Source organism: Tenrec ecaudatus, chromosome 5, assembly GCF_050624435.1.
Source record: "Tenrec ecaudatus isolate mTenEca1 chromosome 5, mTenEca1.hap1, whole genome shotgun sequence".
Taxonomy (NCBI): domain Eukaryota; kingdom Metazoa; phylum Chordata; class Mammalia; order Afrosoricida; family Tenrecidae; genus Tenrec; species Tenrec ecaudatus.
This window is the reverse complement of record NC_134534.1, coordinates 106858032-106884922: the sequence shown is the minus strand read 5'-3', so window position 1 is coordinate 106884922 and position 26891 is coordinate 106858032. Positions and strand designations below refer to the sequence as shown.

General features: G+C 43.4%; 1 protein-coding gene across 4 annotated transcripts in view; it reads right to left on the bottom strand.

The window, feature by feature from the left end:
- The window catches only part of SEMA4D (semaphorin 4D), a 190787-nt gene that overhangs the window by 113226 nt on the left and 50670 nt on the right, over window positions 1–26891 (bottom strand). Inside the window, exon 1 of one of the 4 annotated variants that reach the window (XM_075549821.1) lies at window positions 8832–8868. The exons of the other annotated variants lie outside the window; for them this stretch is intronic. The gene's annotated coding sequence lies outside the window, so the exon portion shown is untranslated. Of the gene's footprint in view, window positions 1–8831; window positions 8869–26891 lie in introns of those variants that run through there. 4 annotated transcript variants of the gene reach the window in all.

The window sequence follows — 26891 nt, the reverse complement described above, 5'->3', positions numbered from 1 at the left end:
GGCTAAAATGTAATGCCTTTTCATTTGTTCTCTTTTGACCTATTCCTATTTTTTCTAGTTCTTTGTTATTTTCTGCATTCTTTTGGACTCAGATTTTTCTGTTTCACTTTGTTATTGTTGTTGGGAGGATTGTGTTTTTCTGGATATGAAATCCAGGATAGGTAAATCTACACAGATAGTACTGGATTAATATTTTCATAGGGTTATGGCAGGGGAGGCTGGGGGGAAATAAGAATTTAATAATAATGAGTACGAGAAAGAAGAAAATGTTGTAATATGAATTTTGGTGATGATCGTATAATGCTTAAATATGTTTAAACCATATAATTGTATTACATGCAAATTATATATAAATAAAACTTTAAAAATTCAGTTACTGAAATTCTGTGGAGCATATTGCTATTTTAATAGATATAGATATGAGGTTATCAGGGGTCACAATAGACAGCATTGGGGGGTGAGTGGAGCACAAAGGCTACTAGACAGAGCTTAAACCCCAAAACCAAACTCTTGGTCATCAGTCAGTGCTGAATCATCATGACCCCTGTAGGTTTCCGAGACTATAACAATTTATGGGAGTAGAAAGCCCAGTCTTTCTCCTGCAGAGCTGCTAGTGGTTTCGAACTGCCAGCCATACAGATCACAGCCCAACATGTATCTACTACACCACCAGGGGTCCTAAGCCAAGAAATAAAACTGGAGAAGGGAAAGATGAGGGTTTTTAAAAAGGCATATGAGCTCTAATTCTCTACAAAGTGAACTCATAGATGCGCTTGTGTTCATCTAAGTCTGATACCGATGCCTGCCTTGAGGCAGAGGTCTTACTGGATCCTTTTTCCCTGCCATCAACGAGGAATGCAGCACAAGGTGGTTCCAATCAGCATTTTCCAGTGAGAAGTCCAGGCCAGGTTAATCCTCATACACAATTCTGCGTTACCAATGGGATTCACTCATTAAGCAATTCCGCAAAGAGCTGTTTAGCAGAAATCATATATTGTCAGCTGGGCCGTGCAATTACATGGAAGTGCTGTAAGAGGACATAAATGGCAAGTTGGAGAGTTCAAAAACCCACCCTAGAACCTTCAACACAGAGGTCTGCACTTGCAACCTAAAAGTATTGTGGTGGGGGCCAGACCTCAAACTCCAAACTCACTGCCTTGAGCTGATTCTGACTTACAACAACCCGATAGGTGCAGTCCCTTGGGACTAAGTTAGGACTATCACACACACGGACAACCGCCTCGCTCGTCAATAAGCTGCAGCTGTGGCCTCCGAATGCTCCAAGTGGGGTCAAAGTGCACAAGCACCACTCAGTGAGTCCTCAAGGTTAGTTCATTCTCCCTGCAAGCCCTCTCCAGATCTGCTATAAGAACCCCGCAATCCTCAGCTGAGTCAGCCAAGGTGTATGTGGATAATTGTTGAACAGAATAGTCCTTTCCTGAACTACTAACCAGTTTGCGGAGGAATCAAGGATAAGTGGAAGAACACAGAAAGATGATAAAGTCAATGTAGAAAAATGATGAAACCCAAGGGTGTATATATGAATGTGCACTGTCAAATTCCTACCAACTTTGCCACATGTTTATAAAATGTTTGTAATAATATTGTGAGATGTTTGTTAAATAAAATAAATAAGATCAACAAAACTGAGTTGTGAAAAATCTGTTGCATGCAAACTCTATAATCAGTTGCTGTTGCGTTGATGGCAACTGGGGCGCCTCCCACGCCAGACTAGAATTGTGCTCCATAGGGTTTCCAATGGCTGCTTTTCAGAAGCACACTGGCGGGTCTTCCTCTGGAGGTGCCTATGAATGCACACAAGTCATTAACCTTTGAGTTAGCAGCTGAGCACATTAGCAGAAACGCCACTGCAGGCATGACGTACTGTACAGTCCTCAAAGCATATGTGATAGATGTCCATGGTTGTTTTGATCATAATAGTTTAAACTGGAAGCTACCAAAATATCCATCAAAGAGAACTGATAAGTGAAAGGTGTCTGTTTGAGTGAGGGGTTCCTCAGGAGCAATAGGAATGAACAAGAGGGATCTCACAAATGCAAGGTACAGACTGGATGAGGAAGACACAAAGGAATTACATGAAAGTCAATCAAAGAGTTTAGCTAGTAGGGTTCAAGATCATACATGAATGGGCTCATTCCAAATATAGCACCAGTGGATTGCTGTAGAAAAATCTCGCAGTAATGTATTTGTTCTAGTGTGCTTAGAGTGCTTCAAAAACAGATACTTGCTGTGCTATGGGACAAAAATAATCGAGGTCAGAGCTAATAAAAATTTTTTAAACAAAACTCAAAAGGTTATCTTCCCAAAACATTGAAACTTTTCAGTAATTTTATGGGGACACTGCCCATATAAAACAACAGGTTGGGGGTGGATCAAATGTTTTAAGGAAGGTGAAGAGTACTTCGTGGTGAGCATAAATTAAAGATTAGACATGACTAGACTGTGAGCCTGAAAAGGACAGATAAGTCACAACCAAAGGGTAACAGATATTATAAGGGAAATAACCAAAACGTATCAGCAAAAGCAGGCACATGTTAGAAAGGACAGGATGGTAAAACAGATTTATACGCAGTAAATGAAAATGAGAGGCAGCACTCTCTCAGCTTGAGGAGATCACACTCACCTCACCCTGAACTTGGTGGCTATTTAAGTTTCTGGGGTCAAGAAGCTTACTAGCAGCATTTTCTCACTGAAGGACGTGCTGCTGACCACAGCTCCCAGCCCACTGATGACGAGTATCCACCCCAGAAGAGTAACACCAACTCTTGCTTACTATTTGCTTTATTAATTATAAGATTTGAAGGTGTGACTCTTTCCTTTGGAAGCTTGGTGGAACCCCCACTGCATGGGGCATCTTCACTAATAACCTGTGCGTTTGGCTTTCATTCCCATAGAAACGTATTGAGTGCAGTGAATAAAACCTAAGCATTGCAATGACAAGTTGATGTGTCTATATGTTTTATGGAATCTGTTTAAAACATACCTCAAAGATAAGCTAAGAAAGGTAAGATTGTCAACCTCAATGAATGAAGAAATGGTGCTTTAAATCCAGAGACTGGTAGAAGACAGTGGAATTACTATTGATGTGATAGCTTCTGAAGCGAGGGTCAATATGGTTGGGCATTTTCAGTTTTTAAACGAGCATCTTGGCCTTATACATGGTTTCATGAATGCCAAAGGTATTGCACTAGTAGCAAACTAGTTTGAAGAGCTGATCTTTCCATCAAAATGGAAGCTAATGAAGATGATGTTTTGAAAAATCTCACTCAAAACTCACTGCCATCGATTGAGTTGATGCCAACTCCTAGGCACCCACCCTATAGGACAAGGTAGAACTGCCCTGTGGGTTTCCGAAACTGTAACTCTTTACAGTGAGGAGCACCTGGCGATGGTGAACTGCAGACCCTGGGGCTAGCAGTCCAATTCATAACTGCTACGCAACCAGGGCTCTTTAATGTTATGAAAACAACCGTAACTGGGGATGAGTCTTAGATTTACCAACTAATCCGAAAGCAAAGTCCAAAGAAAACTGGCTTCCGTGGGGATCTTCTGGGTCAGCTAGATTCAAAGCTCAAGAGATTACAGCATATTTTTTAGGGGGGGTGGTTCCAGTGGAGTAATCTTGATCAAATGTTCTCAAAGGATCCAGGATAATCATGGGGGCTTTATCATAAATAATTTTTTCAGAAAATGGAAAACTACATTTGTGAACAAAGAGGTCAAGAAAGTTACACCAAGGAAGTGCGTTTTTTTCTATCAGGACAATGCACGTGCGCATTCTGCAAGGGTAACAAAGGCTGTCCTATAAGACTTTCAGGGGAAACAATACCTCATCCATCTCATATGTGTCATATTACCACTTTACCCTTGTTTGGTTTCCAAAGCTCAAAAAAAAAAAAAAAAGGCAGTGAAAAGGAACATGATCGGGACCTTCAAGGATGCTTCAACTGCTGTTTTCACCAAGTACAACCTTCCGAATGCCGCGGCCCTTTCATACAGCTCCTCATGTTGTGGTGACCTTCCCAACCACAAAATGAATTTTTTGCTACTTCATAACTGTCATTTTGCTACTGCTATGAATTGGGCAACCCCTGTATTCGACCCCCCCCAAGGGATCACGACTCACAGATTGAGAACTGCTGATCTAGATGAAGGATATGTCAGGAAACAATCAATTCAGTTTAATGTTTTCAGTTTGCAGCAATAATTTTTATTTACCCTCAAATATAATTCCAGTTGTAGTGTTCACAAGCCTGAAAAACTAATCTACAGTGTGAGACACAGGCAATTAATATCACCATCTGGCCGCAATTCCTTATGTGAGGTATTATAATTCCAGATTTCTATGCCTGTGGCTTTTGAACGAGTTCTTTGTTACAGGATTAAGGTGGGGCTAAATCCTGACCTTAGTAAACCTGAACCAAGCCACACCCTTCGTTTCTTTGGAATCAAGTTTCGACTACTCTCCTAGAGGATGTAACTTAAGACACCATCCTTCATTTGTCTTGGGGTTACAGTTGGCCCCTGCATCAAAGCCATTCCACAGGATATAAGGCACAGACAAAAGCTGAAGAACGATTTGGGCGAACATGTTCAAGATCTCTGTCTGAAGTGGCGGAGGCTGCTGCAATCAGATGCCCCAGAGAGCAGCGCTGAGACTAGCGGGGCCTCCTCCTCATCTGGTCCAGGGCTACAGAACTGTGGGAAAGAAAACAGGTAGGCTGGCTTCCTGGGGCCAAGGGACACTGCGCCTAAGAGACTGAAGGCCGGAGAGAGACGTGGCTGTGGGCTGAGAAGAGGTGTTGCTGTGGACTAAGGGTGGTACCCTTCCTGTTTGCTGATCCTAACTGTGGTAACCTATTCAGCCCCCCAACAAAGCCCCTTCATTGTGAGCACTGTGCGGTTATGGCAATGAATTCTTGAAGCCAGCACAGAAGTACAGCTCCATGGGAGGAAGGGTTGGTGTCAGCATACAGTACAGAAGGACAGAGGGTAAAGGCATATCTGACCCCTGACTTGCAGCAATAAGGAAGCCAGGCAAGCTCACATTACGGTCAACTACCCATGCCCCCCACCCCCCATGTGGTTTTCCACATGATATTCCAAGGAGAGGATGAGCCTGGAGTGGAAGACTGCAGACCTATAGGAGACTCCCCTGCTGGGCTCACTGGGGGGAAAAACCAAGTAAACACTTGAACGATGTGCACTTTTCTGTTCAAACATTGCACGTAAATTAATGTCTTTGCTAATTCTACTTCTAGATCCATTGTAACCACTTCTTTCCCAAAACCCCATGGAATACACACACGATCACTCCCTGGTGAGCCAAATCCCAGCATCCCACTGTCCCATCATCACCCCCACATCGTAGTCTCCCTGCACCTCAAACCAATGTAGCTAATGTGAATGCTTGGCCTTCCAGGTAAGGTCCACACAACAGAAACGCACTGTAAGGATGTAATAATTAAAAGAAGTCACAAGAGACCAACTCCCCTAAGAAAAACCACCTCTTTAGAGATGGACATTGAATCTACAAAGACGAAAAGGCACAACTATACAGACAGCAAACCTGGGGGAGCCTTCCAAGCACCAAAAGAGAACATGGGAAAGCTGTAGTGAGAGGTCAGGGTGGCACCAGCCAGCGTGTTGTAGCTGTGGATCAGATACATGAGAACCAAAGGGCATGTCTCATTTGCAGTCGGGCAAACTTTGGTGGCCAGCTTTGTATTGTAGGACAATTTCCATGATACAAATACTCCTGCCACTGTCACTGTCAAGCTACCAAAGTCAAGTCAGAATGGGATGCGAGACGGCTGGCTGTGGTGGCTGCCGCACAGTGGACTCTGAATCACGGCAAGGCCGTGCCTGCAAGCTGCGGAATAGAACTGAGCTCCTTTCCGAAGCACACACAACTTGGGGTGGCCAATCTAGGCGGTAGTGAGACAATTTGTGCCACTCAGGGCCCAGCAACCAGTACATCGTTTCCAACCATGCAGACGTCACAGGCGGCAGTCTCAAGAACACAGATACTCTGGGAGGCAACACTCAGGGAATTCAGCTTTCATGTTTACTTTAGGCTTTCAAAATAACATACTACAAGCTTGTATTGCTTTTGTTTAAAACTGTTTGAATTCATTTTTAAAAAGGTCTGACTGATGTTATACTCAAGTCAGTGTATGGAAAATTTAAATCCAGCACATGTTTGAAGCCATAAATAGTGGGATTTTCTATGGTAATATCTCTCCCGGTTTCTATTTCTCATCATTTACTAGCTTTTTAGCATTTCTGAGGGTAAGTAAAAATGTACTGCTGTACAAACTTAGTAATCTTTATTAAACAAAAAGAATCAAAATGCAAACCCACTTTTCCCCCCATAGCCTCAGCTTCCATCTACGCTCACACACTTCTGAAGCCAGTACTACCGCCTCTCTAACTCTTCCTGTAAAGAATTCTGTGCTTTTCAATTTATAATACATCAAGCATCCCCAAGCGGCTCCAATTGTATTCCTTTTCCATGCTCTCTTGCATTTGGGAACACAAGAAAACCTCCAGGGGTAATACCAGGAGGCGTGGTACGGCGTGGATGAAGGAAGGTTTCCTAATGAAATTCTCCTAGGGGAGTCCTTGCTAGCCTCCAAAAATGAACAAGTGTACAGTCATGATGAAACAAAAAGCAACTCCTTGGTACAACTTTCTTGGTTTTTGCTTACCAAAGCAGTTGTCTGAAAACTTCTTTATAATAAACCTCTGTGATTATCCTGTGTCATTTGAGAAATTTTATCAAGATGGCCCCTTTCCAAAAACCTTGACCCCATAAGACAGACTAGAAGTGCCCTGGTGGGTCTTCTATGTTGGAGCTCTTTATGGGAAGAGAAGGATTACTTTTTCTCCCAAGGAAGGGATAGTGGTTTCAAACTGTTGACCTCGTGCTTAGTATTCAAACACATAATCCACTATGCCACCCTTCTGAGTTGCCCTCTTTGCCCTGAATTCATTTTTGTTATTATTTTAAATTCATTTTTAGGGTTTCCTGATCTTCCTTAAAACCCTTGATTTATCTAAAAGCTGCTGTTTTATATGAGGTAGCACTCCTATGAACTTGGTCCAAAGTGTCAATGGTTTTCGAGGTCCACTTGAGTTTTGTTAAAAATTTGCTATTAGTCTAACCTCAGAACCATTTTCCCTCACAGCACAGAAAGTATCCTTTTCTTTTGAAGCAACTCAGACGAGACAAAGACAAGGAGAACTCACTGATCACTGAGACTGGAGTGTCTTACTGAGAGAACTCACCGCTCACTGAGACTGGTTTAAACATATTTTGTTTGCCATACACTTAAGCATGTATAAATTAAAATCCTAATAGCAAAACTTTTTAACTTACATTATTAAATACACTATTAAAAGGGAAATATTATTTTTTCCATGTAATTATTCCATGTGTTTTATGATACCAAGTCACTTCTTGACTCACAGAAACATTATATCTAGTTTCTAAGTCTTTATAGGAACAGACGGCTCATCTTGAAAAACCCACTGCCACTGAGTCAATTTCTGCTCAGAGAGACTAGATATAATGTTTTTTTGCAGAAGTAGAAAGAGCTTCATAGCAAAGTAAAAAAAATCAAAGCAGTTGATTTCTAGATTTTCTCACATCAAAATTTTCTTAACTATTTAATACAATGCTGAGTGGAATAAACTGTCCTTGTTTTTACTTTCTTTCCAAAGATTCTAAAATATTTATTTAAAACAGACCTGTAAGTAAAATTCAAAGGCAAATGACTAACAAGGAAATATTTTAGTAAAACTATAAAGCCCCACCCCAAGAGATTTGTTATTTATTAAATAAATAAATATAGACAGCCAAGAAACATAGAGAGTGTTAAGCCTCATTAGTACTAAAACTACTAAGTAAAAGATCCTACCAAACTGGCCAGACAATTTCTAGTGATAGCAAACACAGCCACTATGCCTCGGCAGCCGTGCTTCCCAGGCGGCTGCACAATCAATAATCTTGCTGGACTCATTTAAGAACACTAACAGGATATAGGGCAGACAGATGTTTTTCTTTTTTGACAAAAGTTTTACAAATTAAACTCATATTTCTCTTTACTCTAAAACTTAAAACAAATGGTGTAGAGTTGATCAACTTAAAGATTAATAAAAAACAATTTACATTCACGGTAAGTGACTTTGAGAGTCCTCTTTTCCCTCTCACATCTTATGAAATTACTTTCCACCCACCCCCACAAACCACACAAGAAAAACTGGTCAAGCCAGGAGCTGGGCGCCTCCTTACTAAGCCAAAGAATTCAGCTGGTTAGAAAAGAAGCAAGGAGAACATGCATTAATTCAGAGAGAGGGAAAAGCAACAGAAGGAAAGAAAAGATGGCTCACTGCAGTAGGAGGAGGTGAAAAGAGACCTTAACCCACCTCTGTGACCTTGGTCTCAAGGTGAGGACAACCAAGGCATGGCCCAAAGCCCAAATCTGTGCCCCAAAGAACACACGAAAGGAGATCCGTTTTTCTACGGATCCAACTGAGACTTTAGAAAGGCATCAATCTTGTTAAGCTTAATTTTTTTTACTTGTTTTATGACTTGAAACTTTCCAGTGATTTATAGAAAGGAGTCTTCAGAAGTCTTTGCTCTCACAATAGAAGACGAGAAACTTAAACATTTAAATAACCCCTCCATATAAACTCAGGATTACTTCGGAAAGGTAGAGGACAGATATCCTTGAACTCTCTTCCTCTCTCCCACTCTATAACTCCCCACCCACCCAATGCCTATATACGTTTCTGTATATACAAACCTTCTGAAGCTCCTGGCAGTTGGCTTTCCGACCCAGGCTGTGTGAACAGGAAGAATGAGGTGACTGTGCGGCTGCTCACTCACAAAGGGGAAGTACGCTGGCCACAGAGCTGCCTGCCACAGCTGGAGAGTTCCTTAAACGATGCACTGCTACCTTCTACCAGAGCATACTGGTGCGCGCGCGCGCGCGCGCGCGTGTGTGTGTGTGTGTGTGTTTAATCAAATAAGCCATTCAAATACAAAGAGACTTTAAAAATTCATTAAAATTCCCATTATTGTTTCATTCCATTTTGCCACAACATTTTGAAGTCCCCTTGTGGGACCCATCATGAGAGGTAAGCAAAGTGTGCAATGATGAAAACATATTTTCTTGCCAAATCATCTGTCTATAAATTTCTGGCCTGAATCCTTAAAATATCATCAAAGTAATATAGCCTCCCCGCCCCTGAAGGGGACAAATAACAGAAGTGTAGGTGAAGGGAGACAAGGGACAGTATAAGATATGAAATAATAATAACAATATAAAATTGATCAAGGATTCCTGAGAGTGGGAGGTTGGGGCTGCGGGAGAGAGGGCAAAAAATAGGAGCTTATACCAAGGGCTCAAGTAGAAAATGTTTTCCAAATGATGATGGTAACATAGGTAAAAATATGCTTGATACAATTGATGTATAGAATCTTATAAGAGTTGTAAGAGCCCCCAATAAGATGATTGTTTTAAAAATCATCAAAGTAAAATGAATGAGATAATGAAGGAAGAAACAGCAGACCATGTGTGTACAAGAAAACGAACTTCTAAAGAAGACATGTCATTTTCCATTTTTGGTTTTCACATGAGATTCACACAGCATAAAAATAACTATTTTAAAGTATTCAACGCAGTGGCATTTAGGACACTCATAATGTTTTGTATCAAGTTTTAGAATATTTTTATGACCCCAAAAGAAAACTCAAAATAGTTAATTTCCTATTTCCGTCACACTCTAGCCCAGGGAATCACCAATCTGCTTTTTGCTTCTATGGATTCAACAGTTCTGAGTATTTCATAGAAGTGAAATCGTATATCCGCCACAAGCGTTGTTCTCTCAGCATGGTGTTTCCAAGGTCCATCCATGTTGGAAGACACAAGGACTGCATTCCTTTTCATGACTGAATAGTATTCCATCCCCCTTTGCTTTTGATTGGCAACTTTTCAAACAGTTTTATTATCACTTCGTCCACATGTCATACAATTCAGTAGTTCAATCATATCAAGAAGTTGTACAATTGTTATCATATTAAATTCTAGCACATTTTCTGCTACCTTGTACACATTGTTATTCTTGTAACCATATTTCTTTCTAATTGTGGCAAAATTCACAAGAAAACATTCTCTGATTCCACAACTTCTACTTGTATAATTCTGTGCCATTGATTATACTCTTCATGTGCAACTGTTATTGATATCCTTTTCCAAATAACTCCACCATCCCTGACATAGACTCAATGGTCCCTAAGCAATATATCTTTCCCCTTCACCCATAGTATCCATTGGTCCAGTTTGGTTTCTTTTCATTTTTTAAGGTAGTTTTCTTGAAAATTTAAGCCCAACAGTCCATAGTTGGAAGGCAATGTTTTCACACTGTGCTTGTTATCTTTTCACAGTGCAAAATATGGTCCTCAAAACTGGGATCCCTTTCTCACACTTTTATAAATTGAAATTTGGGTAAAGAGAAACAGAATAACAAAACTAGGTCACCTGCATATGGTGGAAGATGAGTTAGTTCAAGGTTGGCTATGTTGATGTCAATTCCTCTGTAAATGCAGTGATCAAGTATATTTTAAAAAATTTAAATGTAGATAATCCTGCCCTCCCCACAGAAGTGGTACAAAGAAGGAATGGTTCGACCAAGGCGTAGTACAGGACCAACAAATCATACATCATTCCTCTGGCTCCTCAATGCGTCCTCCCCCCACCATGACCCAGTTCTACCTGACAAATCTGACTAGATTGGAAAACATACATTGTTACAGATCAGAGCTCTTGACACATGGAATTCAGGACAGATAAACCCCTATGGAGCAGGAGCAGGAGTAGCAATATCATGAGGACAGGGGGATGGCCAAGGAGGGGGAAGAGAAAGGGGAAACCTATTACAAGATTGGATATAACAGAAATGTAGGTAAAGAGAGACAACGTAAGATATAAAATAACAATATATAATTGATCAAAGATTCCTGAAGGTGTGAGGGGGAAAAAAGAGGAGCTATACCAAGGGCTCAAGGAGAAAATGTTTTCAAAATGATGGTGTACAAATATGCTTGATACAATTGATGTATGGAATGTTATAAGAGCTGTAAGAGTCCCCAATAAAATGATTTAAAAAATAATTTCAGAATCAAACGCTAGCATATTTTTGCTATTTTTCTCTTTTTTTCACCCCTAAAGATGGCCAAGAAGTGGAAAGTGCTCCCTGGCAGAGCATCTGATCCACTCCCATCTCTATTACCTCCACCACCCAGTCCTTTTATTTTTCTGATAACTTCCTTACCAATAAGTTGTGTGGACACAGAGAGGACCATACAGCTGGCCACACTGCGAGATGTGACATCCTGCACCAACCCACGGCCCTACACGGGACAGCACCTGAGACACAATGGGGGATGTGCAACTGAGCTGACCCCACCACACTGAGGCAAACACTGGAGGCATGCAATGGAGTAGTGGGGGAAGCAGAGCAAAGAGATCCCGAAGGAGTATAAAGGATGGACTTTGGAGCCAGGACGTGGCACCACACGTCTCGTCTGGAAAACACTCCTAAAGGCCAACAAACTGACCTTGAACTACTAGCAATTTTCTTTTATTTTTTGCTATCTTTTTGTTTTGTCTTTTTTTTTACCTTGTAAATTTTGTATGTTAGTGGCTTTTCTGATTATCAGCATGTCAGTGTTGCTGCTGTTGAAGCCATGTTCATATGTGCCACTTAGGCACTGTCAAAGTCATCTGCATTTGTATGCACATATTACTATATCAGCAGGTCCACCTAGACAAGATAGGCTGGACAAATAAAGAGAGAAGAAAATAACGGGACCAACGGTCCCAGAGGGACATGAGAGCGTGGGAGGTAGGGGAAGGGAGGTGTCACCCAACAAAGGGACATGGGAACAGCGAGTGGATCAAAACCAGAGGAGGGAGGGGAGGGGAGGACTGGTAGGGAGTGACCAAGGGCAAGGTAACTGAGAGGAATTACTGAAACTAGAATGAGGCTAAACATGGTAATGGGACGGGAGGAAAGCGAAAGGAAATAGAGGAAAGGAGTAGGAAGCAAAGTGCATACAGAGAAGCCTAAATACAGACATGTACATATGTAAATATATTTATGATTATGGGAGCAATAGACCTATGTGCATATATTTATAGGTTCAGTAGTAGGGTAGCAGATGGACATTGGGCCTCCTCACACATACTCCCCCAATACAATAGCACCTCGCCCTGCTAAACGGTCATTGCACGATACCCACCTTCCCGACATGATCACTGAAGACAGACGTGTGTGTAAGCAAATGTGGTGAAGAAAGCTGATGGTGCCCGGCTATCAAAAAGATATAGCAACTGGGGTCTTAAAGGCTTGAAGGCAAACAAGCGGCCATCTAGCTCAGAAGCAATAAAGCCCACAGAGAAGAAGCACATGGCCTAAGAGAATGTGTTGAATGGACCATGTAGCAGACACCAAGGAACAAAAACAATCATTGTGTGATCACCTTCCTCACATAAACGCTGAAAACGAAGGTGTGCATAAGCAACTGTGGTGAAGAAGGCTGATGGTGCCTGACTACTGAGAGATATAGCGTCTGGGGACTTAAAGGTTTGAAAGCAAACAAGCAGCTATCTAGGCCAAAAGCAACAAAGCCCACATGGAAGCAGCACACCAACATGGGTGATCGTGAAGGGCAGAGGAGACCAGGTCTCAAACAACAAAGGCGGGGGCTGGGGGGAATCACATCACCGTGAAAGAGGGGGAGTACATGATAGGGGCCCAATGCCCATCTGTAGACAGCTGGACATCCCTTCCAGAGGGGTAGCGGGGAGGAGATGAGTCACTCAGGGTTCAGTATAGCAACAATGAAACTCAAAACCTTCCTCTAGTTCCTGAACGCTTCCTCCCCTCCCAATTATCATGACCCCAATTCTACCTTGCGGACCTGGTTATACCAGAGGATGTACAGCGGTACAGTAGGAATCTGGAAACACAGGGAATCTAGGACAGACGAACCCCTCAACACCAGCGATAGGAGTGGCGACACCAGGAGTGAAGGGGGTGTAGAAAGGGAGAACTGATCTTGGAGATCTATGTGTAACCTCCTCTCTGGGAGATGGGCAATGGGAAGGTGGTTGAGGGGAGACGCTGGGCAGTATAAGATAAGATAAAATAATTATTTATAAACTATTAAGGGATCAGGGGGAAGGGGGGAACGGGGAGGGAGAGAGGGAGGGAGGGAGGGAGGGGGGGAGGGGAAACTGAGCTGATTCTAGGAACCCAAGTGGAAGGTGAATTTTGAGAATGACGAGTACAACGAATGTATAAGGGTGCTTTGCTCAATTGATGTATGTATGGATTGTGATAAGAGTTGCATGAGCCCCAATAAAAAGATTTATTAAGAAAAAAAAAGTTGTGTGGACACAATCACTTAACAGCTCTCCCTCCGCTCTGACGTGCATTCCCACTCGCCTTGTGCCCTTCAGGCCTGCCACTTTTTACAGGTCTAAAATAGAACCTTGAATCAACAAGCGAGATACCCAATTAATAAGTGGAAACAATGCTGATTCATCAGGACCCCAGTGCAGCAGAACTTCTGAAGAGTGGTCCTGATGTCTTCCCTATTGTAACGACTACTTCTAATTGCCAATATTAAAGTAGAAAGTATGCACACATACAATCAACTGCCGAAGTGTCTTCAAAGAGGTCACATCCCTACTGGGCATGTAATTAACATTTTCAGTTTAAACTTTAGGGGGAGGCAACTAGACTAATGATCCATAAGCTCAGTGTCATTGAGTCAATTCTGACACATAGCGAACCAATAGGGCAGGGTGGAAAACCTCTGTGAGTTTCTGAGACTATACCTATTGGAGTAGAAAGCCTTGTCTTTCTCCCTTGGAGTGGCTGGTTTTGAACTGCTGACCTTGCGGCTAGCAGCCCAGCATGTAACCACTAACTACACCACTAGGGTAACGATACTACAGCACTAACAGGAAAACAGCTGATGTAGCAAATCTGACTGCTGCCAGCAATTTACCCACTCATATGGCACCTTCCACCTCACGGATAGAGCCAGAAAACTGTAGCTCCCAGGGGAATTCATAGAAGGAGGTTTTTTGGGGGAAAATAAAATAAAAGATTTAGATAAATAATATGAAAGCCAGTTGTTGTTGTTTTTAACTGAGAAATGTCATTTCCCCAAAAATTCAGGAAGGCTTCACATTTTTTTTTTAGTTTTTATTTTATTGGGGCTCTTACAGCTGTTATCACAATCCATACATATATCTATTGTGTCAATTACATCTGTACATATCATCATCTTTTTCAAAACATTTTCTTTCTACTTGAGCCCTTGATATCAGCTCCTCAATTTTTCCCCGTCTCCCACTCTCTTCCCACCTTAATAATTTATAAATCATTTATGATTTATAAATTCTTTTTTTTTTCATGTCTTATACTGACTGCGGTTTCCTTTCACTCACTTTTCTGCTGTTTGTCCCCCTGGGAGGGGGACCATACATCACTTATTGTGATCAGTTGCTCCTTACTCCCCTCTCCCCTTTTCCCTTACCCTCTTAGTATTGCTGCTCCCCTTATTGGTCCTGAGGGGTTTTGGATCCCCTGTGTTGCGAGCGCTTATCTGTACCAGTACACATGTTCTGGTCTAACCAGATTGGTAAGATAGAATTGGGGTCATGGTAGTGGGTGGCAGTTGGGGAGGAAGCATTAAAGAAGTAGAGAAAAGTTGCATGTTCTGTCAGTGCTCTACTGCACCCGACTGGCTCACCTCTTTTTGTGGCCCTTCTGACAGGGGGTGTCCAATTGACTACTGATGGGCTTTGGGTCTCCACTCTGCCTCCTCCACCCCATTCCCATTGATATGATTTTTGTTTATTTGTTTGATTTGTTTTGGGTCTTTGATGCCTGATACCCGATCCCATTGACGACACCTCATGATCACACAGGCTGGTGTGCTTCTTCCATGTGAGCTTTGTTGCTTCTCAGCTAGATGGCCACTTTTTATCTTCAAGCCTTTAAGACCGGAGACATTGTATCTTTTGATAGCTGGGCATCAGCAGCTTTCTTCACCACATTTGCTTATGCATCCATTTTGTCTTCAGTGATCATGCCAGGGAAGGTGAACATCACAGAGTGCTGTGCTAGTAGAACAAATTGTTCTTGCATCGAGGGAGTACTTGAGTGGGGGCTCAATGTCCACCTACTGCCATAATACTTTATAAATAAATATATGTACATAGATCTATTCCCCTGTCACTATATATAAATGTATTTACATATATACATGCATGTATTTAGACCTCTATAAATGTCCTTTGCCTCCCAGTTCTTTCCTCTATTTCTGTTTACTTTCCTCCTGTCCCACTATCATGTTCGGCCTTCATTTGGGTTTTGGTAATTCCTCTTGACTACATTAACCTTGATTGCCAACACCCCCTCCTCCACCCAAGCATCCTATGCCCTCCTTGCCATAAGGTTTATATTACTTATTCTTCCCTTGTCCCTGGGTTTGTTGACATCCCACTCCGTTTCCCCCATCTTCCCCTCTTCCATGTCCCCTAGGAACCATCAGTCCCATTGTTCTCTCCCCCAGATTGCTCATCCTGCCTATCTTGTCCAAATAGACATGCATAGACAATAATACGTGCAAAAACAAAGCAAAGCAAAACATAACCAAAAAAGAAGACAAAAAAACAAATCCACAACAGCTAATACAACAATAAATAAATAAACAAATAAATAACCAACAGCCAAAACAGAAAAGCTATCGACCAGGTCTGTCTGTTGACCTTTATGAGTGTTTTCCAGTTGGGTTTGCTGGGGTGCCACACCCTGGCCCCCAAGTCCACCTTCGGCATTCCTCGAGGACTTCATTGCTTTGCTCCCCTTGCTGCTCTGCTGTACATCCTTAGTGTTCACCCCAGTTTGGTGGAGTTGGATTGGGCACATTTCCCACACTGTGTCCCAAGTGCTGTCCCCCTTAGCACTGTGTCAGTGGGGGACACATTGTACCTCTTTAATAAATGAAAAGCCATGAGTAGCTTATTATTTTGGTTGAACAAGTCCTGTGATAATTCTGCTATATGTTTACGGGACTGAACAAGGAAGAGCAGATATGGGAGTATCCAACGGGCTTCATAGTTTAAAAATTTTCAAACAGAAGACTTAAAAACTGGCATGGTTGACTTGCTGTAAAAGATGCCTATATTGACTGAAGCAAAACTTGTTACCTCGGCAACAAAGAAGCCAGAAAGAGTAGGCAGAGGAGACACTTGGAGCCCTGAATCTCGGAGGAAAGGGTAGCTGAGCGATCTGAACACACACATGGGGAAATGATGAGCAGAAGTCTAAATAAACCCCTGACGATTTTTGGCTTGTCAGAAGTCAACTGCTCATCTGTTGCACTGGGTAAGCTCCTCCCTGATAGCCAAAAGGGACAACGGAGATTTATTCCTACGCCAATGCCCAGCATAACTGCTCCCATCTGGCAGAGCCAATGAGAGAAAGTGAGCACCCTCTTGGTCCCCACAATCCCTAGGGAGCAGTGACTGAGACCCCCAGTCCATCCAGCAGCTAGCTGTGTCCTTCCTTCTGTGCATGCAGGCAGTGAGGGTCGCCTGACAAAGAGGCAGGCCAGGCAGGAAATTGCACCACATGGGAGGCATGGCAAAACCACAGTGGGACTGGAACCTTGGGCTCCCCACAGTTGGCTCCCCATGCCCCAAAATTCATATCCTCTGGATGATATGCATACATCTTTGAAAGAAAAGAAAAACCAGTCAACCAAAAATCTTTAAAAAAATTTTTTTGCTTTGTTTCTATGAAACTAGCTTTTGGGTCACAAAAGAATCAAAGCTAATATCAACTTCAGTTTTACTTTTCTTTTTTTTAAATTTCCACTCATGTGGGCTTTTTTCCCTTCAGTTTTACTTTTCATTCTTTTATAACACTCAGATCTGTATTCAGATCTGAGGGGTAAGGAAACTGGAAGATTTTAAAAGCTATAACCCTTCTATCTTTTAAAAATTTTAATTTTATTCATTTATATGAAGCCCCACCTGGCATATTACAGCACTGTGATATCTGTGACATATACAAAGAAAAACTTCCTACATGTAGTTGCACGGCCCATCTCATCAAAACAATGTAAACTCCCTCACGCATGTGGTGCACCACATTAAATTGGAATGGCGGAGAGAGTGGCATGCCCCCGGTGCAGAGATGACATGCCAACTCATGAGGCGGTCCGTATTGTCCACTGAAAAAACTCGGGAGTACATAGGAGTGATGGTTGAACACTCGGATGAGCCTAGTCCATGCAACTAACCTGAGTAGATGAATGTTGAAACGTCAAGTGTTTTGCTGCATGTATGTTTACACAATAAAAAGTAATCAATTAAAAACACACAAGTTAAAAGAATATCATTACCCTGCCAAGAAATCTAGTCACCTACAAGCAGATGAGCAGTGACGGGAGCAAAGCAGATGGGGTTTTCAATCCTGATGACACCAGGGTCCCCTCCTGCTCGGGGTTTTGTTCTCTTCACTGTATTCACGGCCCTGGCCCCACGGGGTAGCACACAGCATGCTGGCCTGTTAGAACGCTGAGGTTACTTCATCGTGCTTGCACCTGCCTGCTGTGAAGGCTTGTAAGTGTCATCACTGAACACTTTCCAATGGTCTCTGACAATGGCAAAGTGATGGAGGAAGGAAAGATGCCACATGGACCATGGAGATGTCACCGTGATACCTCGATTCCATCCCCAGCCGGGCTGAGAGCAGCAGTAACAATGCTCACCCTTCATATAATGTCCCAAAGGGTCCTCTCAGCATAATAGGAGACAGGTTGACTGCACTGTGTCAACAAAGAAAACAGGGGAGAAAGGGGCCACAACTGCTGTAGAACCACCCTTAGAGCCAAGACCTCCCATCAGGGTTCCCATGTTATCTCCCAACACTGCTCAGTATATCCATGGACCAACTACTATTGTCAATTCCCACACATAGTAACTACAGAAGAGAGTGGAGTAGGGATTTTGATACTGTATCTCATTAGGGAACGGACAGCCTCAGCTTTCTTCTGCAGAGCAGCTGGTGGGTTTGAACTACTGACCTTGTGGCTAGCAAGCCAACATTGAACTGCACTATTAGGCATCCTCAGGTTTTGGAGATGCCAGTAACCACCAGGGTGGGACTGGGGTTAGGGGGAGCTCACAGAACAAGAAGGGCCAGAGTGTTTCTTATGCAGCCTGGGAAGCAGCTGGCTATGAAAGTTCTACTTCGTGTTCCCATCTCCATGGGAGTTCGGCTAGAGGCAGGCACCATGGAAATATGTGCTTCCTTTCTTTGTCATTGGCAGGGCAGTGAATAAGTCAACACCACACAATCTAAGATGTAGACCATCTGCCAGAATATCCCCTAGAACCCCGAATGAACATGACATGGCTTAGGGCTGCAGCAGTGCCTGTACCTCAAAGTGTTCAAGGCCTCCTCTCATATGGCCAGAGGGATTGTGGGATTTCCCCAGGGCCCAGACACTGCTCTCCACCCAAGGTCTCCCGTGCCCCTTGCTACCAGGGTTCAGCTTGCTGTACAGGCAGCTGAAGCAGCAAGCCCTCTGGGGCCAGGACACAAACTCTTGGTTAGTAACAGCTAAGGAGACTCAGAGCAAGTCCAAGTCTCCACTGGGATTTTTTTTTTTTAGTTTCCTCCAACCATATACGATTACTGTCTTTCATCTTTCATCTTTAGGGATTCTTTAAAAATAGACAGCAAAATTACAAAGTTTGGCTAGCTCGACCACAAATTGTATTTGAGTTGGCAGAGAACTGAGGCTTCCTGGCTTTCTTGAACTTTACCCAAAAAAATCTACAATTATTTTGTGTTGCCAATTGCTATCTAAGAATTTTAAGTTCCTGGATATGTCACTATCAAATACCACAGGATCAGGTAACATTTAAAAATAAATAAATTATTTTATTGGGGGCTCTTACAGCTCTTATAACAATCCATACATAAGTTGTATGATCGGGTAGCATCTGGTTCTATTATACATTAGGTCACCATGTATTAGAGCAGAATCAACGATAATTAATCACCACAAGGACTATAAACTCCTAGCTACAGCACTATTTGAAGCATACACACTGTGTCCGTGGCCTTCTATTTGATTCATTGGCTTCTACACTCTGCAAGATGACCAATGAGAATGTCAACTGAGTCCCTGGTCTCAGAGTAAGTAACCTCTGGCAAATCTAGTCATCTTGAGACTCTGCTTAAATATACTAGAAATAAAGTCAATACAGACCCTATGAATAGTAACTGTGTGGTCACTCGGAATCGAACTGCACCACCTCTGCAAACGTACGAAATAAAAGCAGAGTCAACAGGCCGAGCTGTGATAGAGAGAAAACAGAAGCCATTGCTGGGCTAACTTGTTGCCTGAAGATGAGTTAAGTTTTGTCACTGCCACCAAGATACCTACTGCTCAACTGTTTACATGTTTAGGGCCAGAATTTCAATGCATTTCTAGGTTATAAATAAGCACCAGCAGCATGGAACTGCTGGTGAAATGGTCACAGACTCAACAGTACGGCTTACAAGGCTTCCCATCTAGCCCAGTGGTTCTCAACCTTCCTCTTTAATGCAGTTCCTCATGTGGTGGTGATCCCCAGTCATAAAATTATTTTCGTTGCTACTTCATCACTGTAATTTTGCTACTGTTATGAATCAGGCGACCCCTGTGAAAGGGGTCACAACCCACGGGGTGAGAACCGCTGCTCAAGCCTTTGCACTGCTTTCAAAGGTATGCACATTTCTTCTCCCTACTTCCAGACAGTCTGAACATGCTCTGTGAGGCTCCTCAACACCATTTGCACTATCCAGACTCCCTCCAAAATCCTAACACTGTCAAGTCCATTCCAATTCAAAGAGAGCCCTGTGTGTTACAGGACAGAACTGCGCTCCCTAAGGTTCTCCTGACTCCTGTCATCCTCACAAAGGCAGAGCGCCAGGCCTTCCTTCCACAATGCCGCTCCATAGGGTCACACTTCCAACCTGGGTTTGTGCCACACGGGGCCCTAAGAAGTCATCAAATGGACTGCAGATCCAAGAATTCTTACTGGAACATCTAAATGGGAACAACGACCCCAATCTGCATTTTACAAGCCTTTATGAAGCAGAGTTTGATCCTACTCTTTGGAGTCTACTCCCATCCATCAAACTCTGCACGGTAGTCAGTCGGGCTGAGTACCACAGAGCCTGCCTGGCCTGTGGAAAACCTAAGGCAGCAGTCATGCTCTACACTGTGATGACCGTCCCTTCCATCGTTTTCATGAGGTGAACAAATAGCAGGTCAGGGGTCTGCTTTTTCTGCAGTGACATTCCCCCAGCTTGCCCACACACACTAAGTGACACTTCCAGACGACTCAATGCTCATGAGACACGGGAACGTGGTCACACTAAGGAGGAGCAACTGAGTCACAGCCATCTGGTGCTGACCCTGGCAGTTATTTTCCAGGAAACAAAACTGAAATTAAAAGGCTAACTGGCATTTCCTCCTCTCTCATTTGGAGCCTGGGAAGGAGTCTCTTTTTCTCCTGGGGAGTAGCTGGACTTGTTTGGGAGTGGGGCAGGACAGAGCACAATGGGAGCAGAGTTGCCTCTAAGATACCTCCAGAAGTCAGTGGCACCGTCTTTCACAATTCATCGGAACTAAAATACACAGAAAACTCCAAACAATGCTCTAAAATGTCCTCTTAGCAAGAAAAGTCTGGCTGCCTGTCTGTCTCTCCCTCAAACTAATGAACCGTTGAATCCAACGGAAAAACAATCCCATGCCTGGTTTAGGACCGTATTTCAGAAGGAACCACACTCCTGCTTCTTACAGCACAAGAGACAAGGTCATCAACACAGTTTATTCCCCAAAAACTCGCCCCAGAAAAACTCATCTAGTCCTCCATACACACCTTGTATCACAGTGATAACTCTCTGCTGCCATCACAGCCTCTCTGGTGAGAGCACGGAACAAGCATGTGGACTCAAGAGCCCCATCTTCCCGTTCCTGTGCAGTCCCAGCCGCATCCCAGACACACGATGCTGAGTGCATCCTGGCTACCCTGAGAACCAGCTTGTCTCTGAATTTAACAGTGGCACCCACTCTTCCACCTTTGAGGCTGGAGCTGGCCTTGCCCTCAACAAACACTTTTCAAACTTGTTTCCTAGTATGACAATGAATTTGGCTACAGCAACAGAGTGATGGACCTTACAGTCCACATGGCCTCCAAGGAATAAGAGCCCCCATGGGCTACACACGCCAGGAATAGTACTACAGGAAGAGAGAGGCCGTCGGCTGCTGGGGAGTCTTTGTCCCAACTCAATCCCCAAAACACTGAGAATATCCCATCATTTCTAGTTTCCATCCAGACCCCTGAAGTAGAGGGACTTAAACAACTTAACCTTGTCATGTACCATCAATAAAGAATACTGTACCCAGCCAAAAAGACAGACAGATAGACAGACAGAAAGTATGTGATGACTAGAATTTTGGGAGAGCCCAAAATACAAGTCCTGAAATTATGCCAGCAAAAGGCACTAAAATGCCAAATATAAATGGGCAGTTTTCTATCTTTTAGGATTCTATTTGGTAAAAGACAGAGATTCTTACAGTCTGTAGAAAGATGAATAATTCCGCTTCCCTCATATGACACGTTGTCAGGAGGGACCAGTCCTGAGAAAGACATCATGCTTGGTAAACTGGAGGGGCAGCGAAAACGAGAAAGGCCCTTAATGAGCTAGATGGACACAGTGGCTGCAACAATGGTCTTGTGTGCAAGAGAGCCACTGTGAGGGTGACGGGGACCGTGTGGTGTTCCCTTCTGCTGAGCACATGACTGCTATGGGTTGGAATGGACTCAGTGGCACCTAACAACATGCACCTGTTTTCTCATCAGCAGAATAACTCGGTTAATATAAGGACTCCCATCACGAAGCCGTGTCCAATAGTTCCTTTGACTGAAGGTCATCCTGTTTGGAGCTTTCTGTAGGAAAGCTAGGCAACTACAGGAGGAAGCTGTGTCACACTGACTGTGCTGACCAGAATCTTCCAAAGGGTCATCTGGTCCCCTCAGGGGCCAGAGAGGGGTCTCAAGGCTCCTCACTCTCTGTCATGGTCTCACTTATGTAACGGCAACAAGCATATAAAGACTTTCTATAACAGTGTAGTCCTCATGAATACCAGCCTAATTAGGGCTGGCGTCCGGTCTCCATGGCCTTTCTGTATACAGATGGTAGCCCAAAATCTCCCCATCAGTCTTCTGTCAGGCACAGCAGTCTATGTACAATCAAAGCCACACATGAACATTTGCCCTGATGTGGAGTTCTGAGCATGCTTCTTACTCAGACTCCTTCCTTTACGTCTTTCTCCCACACCACACTGAAAAGAGAACTCTCAGCGGGGAAGGTATTAATTAACATCTTAGGGATCCAGCTCAGGCCCTGGGAGTGCAGAGTGGACACTTAAGGCCAGGAAAGGTTCCCGGCAGGCTGACCTAAGTTCTTCTCAGACAAACAGAATTGCAGCCAGTCCCTTGCCTATCCAGGGCATCCACGTTAGCCATGCCTTGCCAATACAGCTCCGCCATCCCTAACTACACACTCACCCAGTCCCCCCGACAGAACTGGTCCAGACAAGCACCTCAGGTTACACATGGACAGAACTGGTCCAGACAAGCACCTTAGGGCAGAATGCCAAAAAAGAAATTGTGCCACTTCTTGAAGGAAAACAAAAAGCATCTCCCTATGTTCCCAGTGGTCACGTTTGAGACGCCTTCTCCACTGCTGCCATGGTCCTTGTCTGCCGCTGCGCCAGTGGGCACTTCCTGGCCTCCAGTGCGATATCCCAACACCTAGTCCTGTGCCCTCCAGACATGTCGCTGCTGCAGGTACCCATGCCCACTGCGTGCCACTGTAACAAGGACACTGCAGGCAAACGCCACTGAGCATGAATTTGCTGAAAGCCAAAGGCAACGACCAGAGGGTGGCTGGCTTCACACAAGGTCACTACGGTCAGCACTGAGCACAGAGTGTATGCCTAGCCATAGGGAGCAGGTAGAATACTGACTAAATTGTATTATTCACCTGACAAATCCTTTATCACATGCATAGTCCTAAATGCTACACAAACACATACTCACTGTATCCTCAAAACCACCCTGAGGCCAGGCATCTTTGATTTTAGACAGGAAAAACCTGAGCAGAAGTCATCTGGAGAGACTAGAGAGAAGTTATCTGGCTCCGGGTCATCCCATAGCAGTGCTTGGATTCAGGCAGTCTGGCCTGGGGCAGGCTCTCCGCTCCCCATCACTGTGGAGTCACGCCTCATCTGAAACCAAACCTATCTTCCCATTCTGGCTCTTGAAACTGCAAGGATCCCAACACAAATGACCGACCTACCTCTGGTCTTGGGGTGATAGATATTCACTGCAAGTGAAATGCCAAGCTGAGAGCAGAAAATAATATTCTGGGCATGGATTGGTAGCCAGAAGAGGAATCTCGTTAGCAGCCATTAGCTGCACACAGGGATGGCTTGGATCGTATCGGCTCTCCATCTACCCTACCACTCTCCACCTGCCTAGACAACCTTCTTCCACGAACACGGAAGGCTCTGGGTGACATTCTCCAAAACTCAGTGAGTCTATGTACTCAGGGAGAGGGACATGGAGAAGACAACATGGAATCCTTGGGATGAAGAGAGGTACACTCACAATCTCATCCCCTAATCACAAGGCCACAGCCTCAGATGCTATTAACCAAACAGCATCTGAGAGCGTGGCCTTCTTACAGCTCCTTTCCCCAAAGACCCTCGTCCCCCAGAGGGTGATGCTCAGAGCCCAACGCAGCCCAGGCCCGGAACATCAACCCCTCAAACACGGTCCCGTTCCTTCCCTAAGCCAAGAAACATTTCTTTTAGCTACATAACATCCCTGTAAAAGGCAGAGCGTACGACATCTGGGGAAGCAGAACTTCCCATACACCAGCAAGAGAGGGACAGATGGGAAGAAGAGGGACTCAAGCTCATCAGATAAGCGCAACACCACAGCTGACATCTGCCTCCCCTTCCTGGTGTCCTCACTTGCAGCCTTTCATCAACTTTATGAACCAGGAACTACTATCACAATCCCTTTTTCGTAGATGATGCAATCAAAGTTTGGAGACTTGCTAGACACATGCCAGTGTTGAACAGTGGTACCAGAGTCCAAATCTCGGTATCTCATCCGGGCACCTGTCCCCCATTCACCACCCACCCTCTCCTTAGATCTGAGGGCTAAATAGCCCCCACTCCTTATGTAAGAGAATATTATCTAGATGAGGACAAATCAAATTATTAAATGCATATAATAGACTTAAAATGAGCACATTTTAATTAATATTCTTTACTTAAAACTTTCTCCAAATTGCTTCAAGATAATAGTGATATGGACACTTTATAAGAAAGAGATGACTGGGCCTGGACCCACATCAGCTGCATCAGAATTCCGGGTTATTGAATAAGCAACTTGTATACTTGGCATCTGGTTATCTTGGAAGTTTGGGACATATGCTTTTCAAATTAAGTGCATATTGCTAATTAGGTCAATGCACACCATAAAGTTTCTATTGCAAGCTTTTAAGCACATAAAGGAAATTAAACAAAGCACAAGATGAAGTGCATGAAGTGAATTGAGAGTGAATAAGTCTACTTTCAGAAGACCAAAGGACCAGGTTTCTGTGCATGTCAAGCTACTTTATTTTGAAAAGTCAAAAATCGATTAATACACATATCACACAACTCAATACTTCAATTATATTAAGGATTGTACAATAATCACCAGTCAATTTTACAATGTTTTCTTCTTTCTCATACTCATTGTTACTAGCTCCCCATTTCCTTCCAGCCTTTCTTGCCAAATCCTAAGGAATCATTAATCCAGTTACTGTTTCTATAGATTTATCTATCCTGAGTTTTATACACAGAAAACCCAAACCAAACAAACAAAACTAACAATAACAAAGTAAAACGGAGAAAAACCTCAATGGAAAAGAAAGCAGAAAATATGAAAAACCAGAACAAATTTAAAATGGGTCAGAAGGGAGATCCAATGGTGAGGTGTTGAAATTTAATGTAGTTGCATGAGCAATAACTCATTTTCCAATGCGCTCTGCATGACGGCAAGACTATTCACATCCCTGATCTATACTGAGAAGGAATTCGCCAGAGGCTTCATCCACATGTATTTCTACTTCACTTTTTTTGAAAAACTGAAACGACTTTAAAATGGGTCAAACGAAAGATCAAGTGATGAAAGACTACATTTAAAATAACTACGTCTGGCATACAGACTTTACCAAGCTCTCCTCTGTCTGACAGCAAGGCTATGCGCTTTCCTGGACTGTGGTCAGGTGGGATTCACCAGAGGCTTAATCCATGTGGGGACACAGCAAATGACATTCGGGCTTCCACTGTCATCCATAGCCTACTGCAAACCAGGTGTTCACAACTTACGCTCTAATACCATTCCCTCCTTCACATTTAGAGTTTACCTTTTACAATTTGGGGATCATACAGGGAATGATCTTTGGGAAGAAGCTGGTGTGCTTCTTCCATGTGGACTGAGTTGACACCCCAACTATAGGGTTGCTTGTTTGAAGACAAGCCTTTAAGACCCCAGACACTATTCTCTCTCTCTCTCTCTCTCTCTCTCTCTCTCTCTCTCTCTCTCTCTCTCTCTCTCTCTCTCTCTCTCTCTCTCTCTCAGCAGTTTAATTGGCACTCCTTCCACATTTCAGACAGTCGAAAAGGTCAACCATGAGTTAGTTAGTTTATTGTGCCAACCTGGCCGAGGATGGAGGGATAAATGGCTCGGTGAGTCTCGCCTTTCTAGTTCTCAGGTCTCTTGCTTTCTGATGGTCGCACCAGGGTGCAGCTGCCTTAGCAGTTCCCTGCTTCAGCTGGCAAGACTGACTTCCTGCAAGACATCCCCAAGGAGAAGCCACATGGACCTACCCCGATGCAGCCCTGGGTGCTGGAGCAGCCGTGTGGAGACCCCTGCCAGCACTGAGATGCTTACACATTCACTGTCTCGACTTTCCTCCTGTAGTCGGCATCATTGTCTCTGTTTTGTGAGATGGAGGAGGACTTTGTGGATCGGTGTTGGACATATGGGTTAATGTTGGACTTGTGGGCTTGGGCAGCACTGGGTTGGGATGTTTTCTTGATGCTCACTTAATCTTTATATAAAACTCTTTCTTATAATGAGTTTCTGTGGATTTGTTTCTCTAAAGTACCCAGACTAACACAAACCATATCAAGAAGAGTTTACAATCTTTACCACAACCAATTTTAGAACATTTTCTTGTTCCACATACTCATTGTTATTCATGTAATTTTTCCATTTTTGAAAAAATATACACAATAAAGCATTCACCAATTCAACAATTTCTACATGTATAATTCAGCGTCACTGATCATACTTTTTGTGTTGTACAGTCATTGTTGTTATCCCTCTCCAAATTCTTCCACCTCCATTACAATGACCTCAATGCCCTCTAAGCAAAATCTCTTCCTCCTTCCGTCGGACAGGGCAAGATATGACAAAATAATAATTTATAAATTATCAAGGCTTCATGAGGGAGAGGGGAGTGGGGAGGGAGGAGGAAAAATGAGGACCTGATGCCAGGGGCTTAAGTGGAGAGCAAATGTTTTGAGAATGATGAGGGCAATGAATGTAGAAATGTGCTTTGCACAATTGATGTATGTATGGATT